The sequence below is a fragment of the Panicum virgatum genome, chromosome 4K (assembly GCF_016808335.1).
Source record: "Panicum virgatum strain AP13 chromosome 4K, P.virgatum_v5, whole genome shotgun sequence".
Lineage (NCBI taxonomy): Eukaryota > Viridiplantae > Streptophyta > Magnoliopsida > Poales > Poaceae > Panicum > Panicum virgatum.
In genome coordinates, this window is record NC_053139.1 from 25,171,158 (window position 1) to 25,185,166 (window position 14,009).

The window sequence follows — 14,009 nt, forward strand, 5'->3', positions numbered from 1 at the left end:
CATAGCATGACATGGCTCCAAATATTAATTATTTAAAAGATAAGAACAACTAGTCTTAAAATACTATTAAACATAAATCTATTTTTGCAGAAAAAAATTTTAACTAAAATGTGTCATATAATAATTCCAGAAGATAGAGATTTTCTTGAGGATTCCAAATTGTTATGAATGTTATACAAATTGTTATGAATTTTCAAAGTTTACTGCAAAAAGGGTAACAACAAAACTAGAAATTAGGTTTAGGTCCCTGGATTTTGCAAAAGAGGGCTCAGAAAGATTTGGGGGCTCACAAATAGGCCCTTCGCCGGACTTGAAACAGGGGAGGAGCACATGCAGTGCTAGCCGGCCAGAATCCGGCGATTCCCCTCGCCGACGGCAAGGGCCCGAGGGCAGAGGAGCAAGAGAGGGTCGGGCCGCACCTTTTAGTGGTCTTGGGTCGTGGGGAAGGGCCGGGAAGGTGCTCACCGATGGCGAGCTATGGGCGCCGGCAATGGGGAACGACGACGATGGCACTGTGGTGGCTCTGGGAGGCGGAGGCCGGGCCTGGGAGATTCGGGAGGAGGCGATGAAGGTCTCGGTGATCTCAGTTTTGGGCCGAGATGGATGGAGGAAGGGTCTCCACGAGCGGGCAGAGGCTCATCGGAGTTAATAGAGAAGGGCGACGGGGTATGCCGCAGATAGAGCCCGACCGGGCTATTTATAGCCAAAGGAGGGAGAGGATGAGCAAGAGAAGGAGAAGATGGACTTGCCGAGTGCTATGGGCAGAAGACGGCGGCGGAGGAACTTCTCCAGTGGGCGGCCGGCGGTCGTGGCTTGTGCAACCGGTGTGGCGCGCATGTGGGATGCCCGCAGGGAGAGGAAATGGCGGCAGAGGCTGACTGTGTGGCACGTGGGGCGGCGCAGGGAAATCAGCAACAGCGGCGGCGGGGCAAAAACCACGGCGGCGGTGGCGCCCCTGTTTTGGGCAGAGAGAGAAACAGAGAGGAGGAAGAAGAAGGGTGGTTTTGTAATTTCAAGAATTCCAAGGGTCTAACTGTAAACATAAAATTTCCCGCTGTTTTAGGGCTTAAATGAAAAAGTGTCCAACATGAAAATTGCTTAGTTTTTCAATACCTGCAACTTTCATGTTGTGCAAAATTTCACTAGATCAAAGGATTTGAAATTATTTTGAAATCCGTCAAATCTTTCATTTACAAATAAACATGACTCAAGTTTTAAAATTGCAAGGATAACCTTAGACCTAAATATATCTTTTTATGAGGGTAAAAAGTGAAAAACAAATATGCATTTTAATCCCTCATAAATTTTGAAATTTTGCCTTTTGCAAAACAATTTGTAAAAAAGAACTGTGTGCTTTTCCAAAATTACAAAAAGACCCTTGCTAGGATAAACATGATTTAAATTTTTTTAAACAAACACAAAAACTATATTTTTAACTGGATGATTTTAGCCCTTAAAACCTGGGTTGTCACAGGTAGTACGGTCCTTGTTCTCCGGCGAATCCACTGCTGCCGGCCTGATACGGGTCATAGTTGTAATGCCCGTATGCCTCCTCGAAGCTCATGTTCTCCGTGGACGGCCCGGTTGTGCCGATGCATGAATCGGGGGCGTCCGTCGTGATGGACCTGCTCCGGCTTGGTCGCGCCGGGTCCTGCTCATTGTCTGTGGACCTGCAACACTCTATCGTGCGGGTTCTCTTTTCTCCATCTGTAATGTTAGACTTTTCATCGAGTAGAGAGAGAGTCTCGGGCATGGAAGCTCGATCTCCCTATCGTACCAGGGTACCGACCTCGTATCTGTACGCCTCCACCTCGGGCAAGAAGGTGACTTCGGCGCCATCCATTGCTTTGACATATCTCACCACATGGGTGACCAATGGGGTTATGTCGATAGGGCTTTTGGCCGTAATCATCTTCTGCCAATGAGCAAGCATGCTCCGGACGGGCGAAAAGCGAATCTTGTTCGCCATAGCGTACAGACATTGCAGCTCAGGTAAGATGCAGAGGCAAAGGTCTATGCGAGAATGCACAACCATGGCGAGCCACTTGGTGAGAAACCTCAGAGTAGGATTATGAATTGAGACTATGATGTTCTTACTACTCACGGGTTCATTAGAAATTTCACTCTACCAAGAACTACAGTCATATTGATAATGCTCAACAACTGTGTTGGGATCTAAGATGCATCTTTTATTAAAGCCCAAAGCAACACTAAATTGTTGGAGAGTCATTTCGAATTGTTCGTTAAAGAACCGAAAGTAAACTTTAGTTTCAGTGCTGGTTTCTTCAACGGTAAGAGACATAAGAAATTCCATGGTCAAGAGATGCGAACCTGGCTCAATGATGTCGGCAAAGTTTTCCCATCCGACGGCAGTGAAGGCTTGGTTCATGTCTTGCAAGAGTCCCGTCGTGATGAGGAAGCGAGTTTCGAACCACTTGGCATGAGCATAGGTCGGCATCTTCAGCAACTCGAGTGCTTGCCGCTCGTAGTCGTTCTTGAAGACGATTTGTTCAACCATCGTCAAGATCTTAATGCGGAAGCGGCTTCGTGGTACTGCGGGAATTTCTTAATCTTCCCGAGATGCATGTGAGCGGTGACCAGAGTCGACCGACATGTTATCCCGAGAAGAAGAGGAACTCCACGAGCTTCTCGACCTTCTCGAGAATGCCTTCTTAACCTTCTCCTTGGCTCGAGTTATCATGATGCTTGCAAAAGGTTAGTTTGAGCAATACCTGAAGGTAACAAGGAGTTAAGAAGAGCATTAGTGTTAGCGTCCTTGCGGGGCGTTAAACCACCACAAACGTTCAACGTTCAGCGAGCCATGAATTTATTTAGAAGGGAAATATTTTTGTGTTTTTTGGTTTATGAACTTCACTAATTACTACTCAAATTTTATTTTGGGGGCGAGCTAGCACTTGAGTCCTCTACTTAATCAACTCCAAAGAGCTCAATTAAGCAAAGAAACTCAAGGAAGGGAGAGGAGATTAAGGAGCTCGGGCTGGGGCATGTGTACCTGAGCTTCTGGAGCACCGAGGGTCGTCGGGCTCGTTGGCTTTTATAGCCAGGCGCCAGGCCCAGGCCGGCCGGCCTGGGGCAGGCCGGTCGGATCCTGCGTGGCGGCCGTTGAGCCACGTCATCGATTTGCACCGTAGACTTGCAGGTATGGTGCCTCCCGTTGGTGGCGATGGGACTTGGGTGGATGGCAGAGGCCAGCCGGCCCTGATGAGGCCGCTCGGCGTGCCTCTGCACGTTCCTGTGCTCCCCCCTTTGTCCCTTGCTTATTCTTTACTCCATAGTCTGACTCCCTACTGTTCCCTGGCAAGCAAAAGAAGGTGGGGCCGGCCGGCTTGGTACTCGGCCAAAAATTTTTCGAAATTTTTTTTTTGTGAAGTTCTTTGGATGCAAACTTTCAAAATTTAAATATGCATTGGTTAAAATTCAAAACATGGTTATGCAAGAAGAAAAGAAAATTTATGCAAGGAAAAATTAAACTATCCTATATGCAATACAATGGTGGATATGTGCCACGTACCTCATGGCGAGGGCTCAGGTTTTGAGTCTGGAGCCGGACTCTCCATGTCTTTGGTTTGATTGTCGTCGCCGGATGGAGTCTTGGGCGATGACACTTTCTTCCACCACACATTCTTGGGTGTGGGTTGTGTTTCGACCTTTGCTTCTTGTGATTCCAGAAATTTCTTACGCTGGATCCGTTGTTTGGTGTTCCTCTGATTATGAAGCTTGATTAGCTTCGCTTCCTCTTGAATTCATAACTACTCCTGAATCCGCAGACTTTCCACGAACTCAATGAGGGCTTCAATGTTCGGAAGCGACGATTTCTTTGCCTCTTTCTCGGGTTTCTTTTTCTGATGGACCTCCTTGACTTGTTCGCATTGTTCAACCTTCGGTTTGAAGGCTCCTTCTGACCATTAATGTTGAGCTGAATCTCTCCAGCTCCAACATCAATATGGGCATTTGCTATGCGGCGTGTTGGCATCGACTTCCATGTCAAGTACGACAAAGTCGACGGGAATGAAGAAATTCCGGATTTTCGCCAGGATATTCTCTGCTATTCCCGCGGGATAGCAGACCGTTTGGTCTGCTAGCTGCAAACACATGGCAGTAGGGGCAAGTGCATGATGGTTGAGTTTGTCATACACTACCTTTGGCATGACACTGACGCTTGCTCCCAAGTCACAAAGGGCGTTCGAAAAGTGTTGAGCCCCCGATCGAGCAGGTGATGGTGGGGCATCCTGGGTCTTTCTTCTTCACCAGGAGAGGGTCAAGTATAGTAGCGCTACACTCTTCCGTCAACTGCACGACCTCAGTGGTGGGCAGCGTCCGCTTGTTTCCAAGAATATCCTTGATATACTTGGCATACGTGGGTACCTGCATAGCGTCAAGAAGCAGTATATTCACATATAGCTTCTTGATTACCTCAATGAATTTGCCGAATTGTTCGTCGGCCACTGGCTTCCTTATCCACTCCGGAAATGGTAAGGCAGTTGTGTCGTGATAGTCCCGTGAAGTTCTCGGGGGTTCCACGGGGTCTTCCTGGGTAGCAGGAGTATCGGATTCAACAGCCTCCTCCTGTGCTTCGTCTTCAACTTCGGTATGGCTAGCGGTTACGGTCTTCCACTGCTTCCCTGCATCCTTTGGAAAAGGTGGCTCTTGCGTGGTCTTACCACCACGCGTGGTCACCGCACTAACATTTTCCTTCGTGGATACTTCCAGTTGCCCGGGTAGGTTTCCCGTGTTAACGTTAGGACATCAGGATGCAAGCTGAGCTACTTGGGTTTCTATCATTTTATTAAAGCTTAGTTGGTTCTTAATAACAGAATTGAATCCCTCTTGTTGTGCAGCCATAGACTCTAAGATCTTGTCATTAGCAAGGAATTTCTTACTAATGTTGTCATTGATTTGCTTTTGGCCATACACTAGGTCTTTTAATGTGGGCTGAAAACTGTTACTGAAGTTCATACCTTGTTGTTGACCGAAGGGGAGGTTGGGCTTGGAGTTCCAACCCTGCTAAGGATGAAATCCTGAGTTGGGATTATTGTTGCTCCCAATGAAATCTTGAGTCAATGGGCACGAAGTGTCCGAGTGCCCAGTCTCGCCACATGTTTCACATGTCATACGAGCCTCCGAAACCTGAATAACCTCCTGGTGCGGAGATTCCAGCTTCTTCATCAGAAGTTCCAACTTGGCAGCTAACATATCGACTGTGTCGATCTGATGCACGCCCCAGGGACGGGCTGGCTGCCTTTCTCCTTTCCAACTTTGGTTGGAAGCTATCTTGTCAATCAGCGCCTTTACTCCAGCAACATCGAGAGAAAGGAAGGAACCACCTGCAGCTGCGTCAACGTGGTCCTGGGCTTGCTGATTCAGGCCATGGAAAGAAGTTTTGAATGATCAGCCACTCTTCTATGCCATGGTGTGGGCACGCTTGAATATACTCCTGGAGACACTCCCAGACTTCCGGGATGGTCTCATCTTGTAATTGCTGAATCCCGGTAATCCTATTTCAGAGGGCGTTGGTCTTGCCCACTGGAAAGTACTTGTCTAGGAATGCATTTGAACAAGCTTCCCATGTAGTGAAAGCTTCCTTGTTGGAATAGAACCATGTCTTGGCTTCCCGAGCTGTGAGAACGGGAATAGGCGAAGACGGACGTCATCTAGAGTAGTTCCTCTGGGGTTAATGGTGTTACTCACCTCCAGAAAGTTCTGGAGATGGGCATTGGCATACTCGGATGCCTTTCCGCAGAACAGATTTGCTTGGACCATATTCACGAGTGCAGTCTTCAGCTCAAAGCCGTCATTGCTGGCTTGGTTGACGTTCAATCCAGTAGGAATGTGGCTACTGAATGGGGCAGAAAACTGACGAAGAGTCTTCTGAGCCATGGATGAGGATACTGAAGTGGAGGGTGAACTGAAGGGCCAATTGAGTCTTTTCTGAGGAGGGTTGACGCGGCGTCTCACGTTCCTCCCAATTCTTTCTGGATTTGGGTGGAAGTTACTTGGTAGGTCGAAACCGGTCATGCACTGCTCTGCATCGATCAAAAGATAGAGAGAGCAATGGTAAGCCCGCTAGGGTTAGCGGTGACAAACTAGTATAGTTTATCAAACTATCTACGATATCTTTAGCCAATTGCTTCCCCGGCAACAGCACCAGAAATGCTTGTTGGCATTTCTTATGCCCGATTATAATAGATATTCTGCAAGCGCACAGAATCACCGCTGTAGCACTTCACCTTGGAGTATTCTAGGGTATCGTATTTTTCCTCAGGGAAGCACTATGATAAAGAGTATCGTAAATCGAATGATAACCATACTAGCTTGATCGACCGACTGACTAGATAGGGGTAAGCCAGATAGGTAAGTGAGATAAATGGCCAGGCAATGACCGAGTGACACATAGAGATTCTAATCCTTATAGAGGTAGCAGCTGGGAGGACAACGAGCGAGATAAGACTTCTGATATAGTTCTGAACTATCGAGCTAGCCTCTCTAGATCAGACTAAACACCTAACTAGTTCTCAGGGAAAGCAGAGCTTACTTCGTCGGCTGGAAGAGGAAGGACTTCAGAAAGAGATGAGAGGGGAGTCCAACGGCAACCTACACTACTGTTATGAAAACACTCAAACGTGGTGGACTACAAAGGACGGATAGGGCTGTCACCACCTACCGACTACCACAACGGTTCCGTGGGGTGGAACACACTTTCTAGCTAACACTAAGGTCAGACACCATGTCTGCACACGGTGTTAGGATTTCTCTCGAGGCCTTCGAGAGAAACCTCCCTCTACCTAGAGCACTAACTTGAGATACTTTAGTCCGGGCGAGAAAACCCGTAAGATAAGTTCCCGATCACTAAGAAAGATAACTTAGCCTAAGCTAAAGAAAAACTTCCGTGCTCAAGCTGAACACTCAGACTTGAGTAAATAAAAGACTATAGAAAGTAAAGCTGACTCAGAAAAGTAAAGAAGATAACTTATATTGATAATGTCAAAAGAAAGATACAAGAGCTATACCAGAATTCCGACGACTCCGGAATCCCGAGCAAACTCGACTCGACTCAAACTCCCAAACTACTAACCTACTCTAGAAAGTACAAGTGAAGAGAGAAGAGCTCCAATGGTGTGTGTTGAAGTGATGGATGGTGCCTTCTATTTATATCCCTCCCAAGGTCGGTTCTGGCAGTTACTGCAGGTAGCGTCAGTTGAAAGCAGGTAATACAGTTGAGCTTAGCTTCCACGCCACCACGTGGCCACCGACCTTCAGACAATGGCTTTGATCTTCTCCTGGAGACGGTTGACAGTTGCGTTGGCTTCACGCATGCCTGAGCTAGGCCGGCCGGCCTAGGGGAGGCCGATCGGCATCCCTCTGGCACATCTCGGCCTTCTATTTTTTCGAAGTATCACTCCTCATTTGTGCATTCTCCAGGGAACTGGGTCCTTGAATTACTCTGGATCTTGGGCTGTCTTGTGGGTCTTTGGATCAATGTCAATGCCTTTCAGTGAATCCAATTGAACCAAGGCCCAAACCTTGACTCAGAGCCTCATGAGTGTGTCATATTGCTACTAGATCGATGCCGGGGCTATGTTCTTGGAGGTGCCAGGCCGACCGGCCTATGAGAAGCTGCCCGTCCTGGGATTTTGCCCAATTCTGTCCATTTTTGGTACACCTGTTCCTGCAATCAAAACTCATCCAAAACTTGTGGAACTCATTAGAAATAAACAAAATATGAATGGAACATAGTGTAAATCTCATGTTATTCCCGGAAAGTTGACGGCTAGAATGTGATTTTATGGCCGTCAACATCCACCCCATTGGACCCTAAACTCATGTATTGGTGCGTTTTGGAGTGTTTGGGTGCATTTTGAATTGTTTCATTGCTTCATGAAACCCAGTGCAAAACGGGCTGAACTGGAGCAATTAATGCTAAAGTTTGTGCCACGAAGTCGCATCGAATTTTTTTGCAGTGAACCCACCCGATCCACCCCATTGGACCCTAAACTCATGTTTTGGTGCGTTTCATAGTGTTTGGGTGCATTTTAGACCCTAAACTCAGGAATTTTTCACAATGAACACACCCGATCCACCTCATTGGACCCTAAACTCATGTATTGGTGCATTTTGTAGTGTTTGGGTGCATTTTGGATTGTTTCGTTACTGCCTGAAACTCGGTCCAAAACGGACTGAACTGGAGCAATTAGTGCAATAGTTCGTGCCACGAAGTCGCATCGGAATTTCTGGCAGTGAAGGCACCCGATCCGCCCCATTGGACCGTGAACTCATGTTTTGGTGCGGTTCGTAGTGTTTGGGTGCATTTTGGATTGTTTCGTTACTGCACGAAACTCGATGTAAAGTGGTCTGAAATGGTAGAATTAATGCTCAAATTCATTGCATGAAGTCGCATTCGAATTTTTTGCAACGAACGCATCCGATCCACCAATTGGACCCTAAACTCATGTTTTGGTGCGTTTCATAGTGTTTGGTGCACTTGGCAAAGTTTCGTTACTAAACGAAACTCGGTGCAAAATAGGTTGAACCGGTGCAATTAATTCACAAGTTTGTGCCATGAAGTCGCATTGGAATTTTTCACAATGAACACACCCGATCCACCCAATTGGACCCTAAACTCATGTATTAGTGCATTTTGTAGTGTTTGGGTGCATTTTGAATTGTTTTATTGCTTCATGAAACTCAGTGCAAAACGGGCTGAACTGGAGCAATTAATTCAAAAGTTCGTGCCACGAAGTCGCATCGAAAGTTTTTGCAGCGAACCCACCCGATCCACCCCATTGGACCCTAAACTCATGTTTTGGAGCATTTTGTAGTGTTTGCTTGCATTTTGGATTGTCTCGTTACTGCACGAAACTCGATGCAAAGTCGCTGAAATAGTAGAATTAATGCACAAGTTCATGGCATGAAGTCGCTGTTGACGCAAATCTCGGTCAACACACAAACGCACTAGATCGTGCGGCGTGACAAAGAACTCAATGCAGCTCTCCTTGCGTGGAGCGGTTAGACCGGTCTAAGGGACCGGTCAGACTGGTCGCCGGTGAGAATCGGCGACGGCCGACGAACGCGAACCCGGGAGGGACCCCGTCAGGGTAGGCGCACGTAGGGTTGTTCTAGGATCGGCAGGCCACCTAGAACGCCTTCAAACATCACGGAGATGAAGGAAGAACAGCAGATGGGGTTGGAAAAGCTAGGGTTTGGAGAAGAGGATAAAAAGTAGAGTTTGTATTGATTTTTGTTCGATTGGATCCCCTAATCGACCGTGACCCTTTATATTTATAGGGTGGGGTGGACTTATTCTGCAAGAAATCCTATTTACAGATCTAAATCTATGAAAAACCCTAGTTGTACTCGAACTCTACCTGGACCGGTCGGACCTACCGATCAGACCGGTCGGTCCCTGCCGGATAGGCCACAGTGCCTCGACCGGTCAGACCGGTCAGACCGGTTAGTGCCAATTTTGGCTGTCAATATATGCCCCCCTGTTTTTTGGTAAAGCTTGCTTGCCAAAAAACATTCTTCTGAGCCAAAATTGTCTAAGGGCGATGATTAACACTACATCGGCCATTTTTTGTACAGGCCATAAACAATTATCGGCCATGCTTTGCTCAAGTCGATGTTGAGACAACTTGTTTGGGCCGCCACACCTTCTTCATTGTCGCTGACGTCTTTAGCACGGCCTCCCCTCATTGTTCCATTGCCTCCTTCTTGCGCATACATTGCAGCCTTCGCTTCTGAGTATGAGACAATCCTGACGGACACCACCTCAGCTGTAAACACATTGAATCTTGCTCCTTGCTCTTCTCATTCTCTTTTCTGCAATCAACATCTTGATTGACCGGATTATTGCTAGCAACAATCGGTCTTTGTAGTAATGCATGATTTGGATACATAGGAGGATATTGAATATAATATGATTGCATATGCATCCTACTATAATCCATAGGTGTATAAAAGTAAGGATACCAACAATACCATGGAGCAATCGGTCCACTAGATGAAGTACAATTACCTTAACTTGATTGCTCTTGATGTCTTGATGATGATCCCGTATCCTTGACTTCGCTTGGTGGCCCCTTCTGTCTCTGAGCACTCCCTTCCTGCTCATATTTGGCCAAGAGTTCCTTAAAACTCGGCCTTGCCTTGATTTTGGAGGAGTTCCCAGATTTATTGGGCACACCGGTCAGACCGGTCCCACGACCGGTCAGACCGACACTGTGGCCGGTCAGACTGGTCGACTTGTTGTCGGCATTCTTCTTCTTGTCTTGCCCCCCGAGTGTTTTTGCGCCTTGAGGGATCTTCTGTGTCAGCTTCTTTTCAGGTCTTTCATCACCAATAACTACATTCTTCCCCTTGGTTGATTCGGCTTGACTCGGCCGAACTAGCACTTTAGGATTATTTAATTCCAACACATGCACTGGGAAAGGATTCTGATCAACCTGCGTATTAGGAATAACCAATCGTTCTTCATTAATGGCCGATTGAATTTGTCTACGTAACAAATTGCAATTATTAGTAGCATGTGAAAAAATATTATGAAATTTGCAATATGCTCGCCGCTTCAACTCTTCAAGCGGCGGTAGAGTATGTGACATCTTGACATATCCAATCCTATATAACTCATCAAATATCCTCTCGCACTTGGATACATCAAAAGTAAATCATTCATCTTGCCGATTTTTCTGAATCGGCTTAAGAGCAGAACAAGGAAATGGTTTAGCTTGAGATGGCCAAGCAAACTCAACAGCATACACATCATTAGACTCATCGTCCGAACAATTTGAATTGCATTCTAAAGCATGCACACTAGAACGATGATGCCTATGAGATTCTTGAGACTCTTTGCTTCGGCTTTCTACAACCAAAGCTCTTTGATGCACCTGAGTAACAGTAAAGAAATCATAGCCCTCTAATCTTTCTTTAATATGAGAGCGCAAGCCATTAAAAGCCAAATCAGCTAAATCCTTTTCTGCAATATTCACACTAAAGCATCGGTTTTTTGTATCGCGGAATCGTCTTATATAATCATTGACAGATTCATCACGCGATTGTCTAACCGATGTCAAGTGAGACAATTTAAGCTCATCATGCCCACAGAAAAAGTGCTCATGGAACTTCTGCTCTAATTGTTCCCATGAGCCAATAGAATTAGGTGCCAAAGATGAAACCCATGAGAAAGCGGTTCCAGTTAGAGATAAAGAAAATAAACGCACTTTCAACTCGTTTATTGAACCAGCTTCTCCTAATTGGGCAAGATACTGACTAATATGCTCAAAAGTACTCCTAGTATCCTCCCCACTGAATTTAACAAACTCAGGCAACCTAAAACCAGCAGGGTATGCAACCGAATCAAACGAAGTAGGATACGGCTTTTGGTATGTGCGGGTTTTACTTCTAACATCCACTCCAAAACTTTCTCTAAGCAGATTAGCCAAATCATTCTTATAATCAGTAAGCATTTTATCGAAATTACTTGAAGAATTTGGCTGTGTGGATGTAGATACCTCACGCTGGTTTGGAACAAACTGACCGGATGGACCGGTCGGTACGACCGGTCGGACCGGTTGGGGGGAACCGGTCTGACCGGACTGATATACCGGTCTGACCGGTCTCTGCCGGTTTTGCCAACGCTGCACATATCGGTCGAACATCTCGTCAGAGATAGGACCGGTGTGTGGAACTGAATTCCTGGAGATTTCTGGTGGTGTGTACTGAACAATCTCGTTTGTTCGCCTAATGTTGGCCGAACCAAGAATACTCATAATAGGATCAGTGTACGTGGGTGTAACAGTTTGACCACTGAACTAATTCATCGGCATCCCATATTGAGGTTGACTCGTAGGAGATGCTGCTGATGGTTGAGGAACATAAAATTCAGAAGTAGAAATAGATGGAGGTTCATCGACTGATTCTGGTTTCTTACCAGTCGATTCCCTTTCCTTAGAGCTAAGCCAATTAACCCAATAAACATCACGCTCAGCTAGCAATTTCTGAATTTGTTCCATAGTAACACCAGAAGGCGGAGCAGTTGCAGCAGGTATTACCTCAGTAGATGCATCCGAGGAGGTAGAAGCGAAGTCGATCTCCTTGATCTTGGTGACTTTGCCGCGTCGATCGACCTTGATGCTCGCAAGCGCCGCTTGTAGATCTTCTTCATCGTGCTTCTTCTTGCACTCCTCCAGCAGCAAACGAACGTCCTCCAGAAGATGCTCGTATGTCGAAGGGATGATGTTCTCTTTGTCGATTTCTATGTTGGAGCCCATCTTCTTTGGAGTAGATTAGATCGGTTTTATTAACCAAGATCTTTCTTCCCCAGCAGAGTCGCCAAAAAGTATGTTGACACAAATCTCGGTCAACACACGAACACACTAGATCGTGCGCCGTGAGAAAGAGCTCGATGCAGCTCTCCCTGCGTGGAGCGGTCAGACCGGTCTAAGGAACCGGTCAGACCGGTCGCCGGTGAGAATCGGCGACGGCCGACGAAAGCAAACCCGGGAGGGACCCGTCAGGGTAGGCGCAAGTAGGGTTGTTCTAGGATCGGCAGGCCACCTAGAACGCCTTCAAACGTCATGTTGACAAAGGAAGAACAGCAGATGGGGTTGGAAAAGCTAGGGTTTGGAGAAGAGGATAAAAAGTAGAGTTTGTATTGATTTTTGTTCGATTGGATCCCCTAATCAGCCGTGACCCTTTATATTTATAGGGTGGGGTGGACTTATTCCGCAAGAAATCCTATTTACAGATCTAAATTTATAAAAAACCCTAGTTGTACTCGGACTCTACCTGGACCGGTCAGACCGGTCGGTCCCTGCCGGACAGGCCATAGTGCCTCGACCAGTCAGACCGCTCGGTCAGACCGGTTGGTGCCAATTTTGGCTGTCAACAGTCGCATTGGAATTTTTCACAATGAACGCACCCGATCCACCCAGTTGGACCCTAAACTCTTGTTTTGGTGTGTTTCATAGTGCTTGAGTGCATTTGGCGATGTTTCGTTACTAAACGAAACTCGGTACAAAATAGGTTGAACCGGTGCAATTAATGCACAAGTTCGTGCCATGAAGTCACCTTGGATTTTTTCGCAACAAACACACCTGATCCATCCAATTAGACCCTAAACACAAGTTTAGGTGCATTTTGTAACATTTCGGTGCATTTAGCAATGTTTGGATACAACAAGGAACTCGATGCAACATGGGTTGAATTGATGCAATTAAAGCACAAGTTTGTGCCACGAAGTGGCATTGGAATTTCTCGCAACGAACGCCCCCGGTCCACCCCTTTGGACCCTGAACTCATGTTTTGGTGCGTTTCGTAGTGTTTGGATGCATTTGTCAATGCTTCATTACTACACGAAACTTGGTGCAAAATTGGTTGAACTGGTGCAATTAATGCACAAGTTTGTGCCATAAAGTCGCATCAGAATTTTTCACAACAAACGCACCCAATCCACCCCGTTGGACCCTAAACTCATGTTTTGGTGCGTTTCCTAGCATTTTAGTGCATTTGGCAATGTTTCGTTACTACACAAAACTCGGTGCAAATTGGGCTGAACTGGTGCAATTAATTCAAAAGTTCGTGCCATGAACTCGCATCGTAATTTTTTGCAACGAATGCACCCGATCCACCCCATTGGACCCTAAAGTTATGTTTTGGTGCATTTCATAGTGTTTGGGTGCATTGGAAATTGTTTCGTTACTACACGAAACTCGGTGCAAAACGGGTTGAAATGGTGCAATTAATGCTCAAGTGTGTGCCATGAAATCGCATCAGAATTTTTCACAATTAACACACCCGATCCACCTCATTGGACCCTAAACTCAGGTATTGGTGCGTTTTGTAGTGTTTGGGTGCATTTTGGATTGTTTCGTTACTGCATGAAACTCGGTGCAAAATGGGCTGAACTAGAGCAATTAGTGTAAAAGTTCGTGCCACGAAGTCGCATCGGAATTTTTCAAAATGAACACACCCGATCCACCTCATTGGACCCTAAA

General features: G+C 46.3%; 1 long non-coding RNA gene and 1 other non-coding gene across 2 annotated transcripts; one reads left to right on the forward strand and one right to left on the reverse strand.

Annotated features, from left to right (window-relative positions):
- Positions 1–5,423: 5,423 nt before the first annotated feature.
- LOC120705281 lies at positions 5,424–5,530 on the forward strand. The gene has a single exon (XR_005687869.1). It is a non-coding gene; the product is annotated as a small nucleolar RNA R71 (small nucleolar RNA).
- A 4,812-nt stretch (positions 5,531–10,342) lies between these two features.
- LOC120705146 lies at positions 10,343–12,227 on the reverse strand. Its single transcript, XR_005687805.1, has 2 exons — positions 12,066–12,227; positions 10,343–10,460 (listed from the first exon to the last, which is right to left on the reverse strand). It is a non-coding gene; the product is annotated as an uncharacterized LOC120705146 (long non-coding RNA).
- Positions 12,228–14,009: the final 1,782 nt, after the last annotated feature.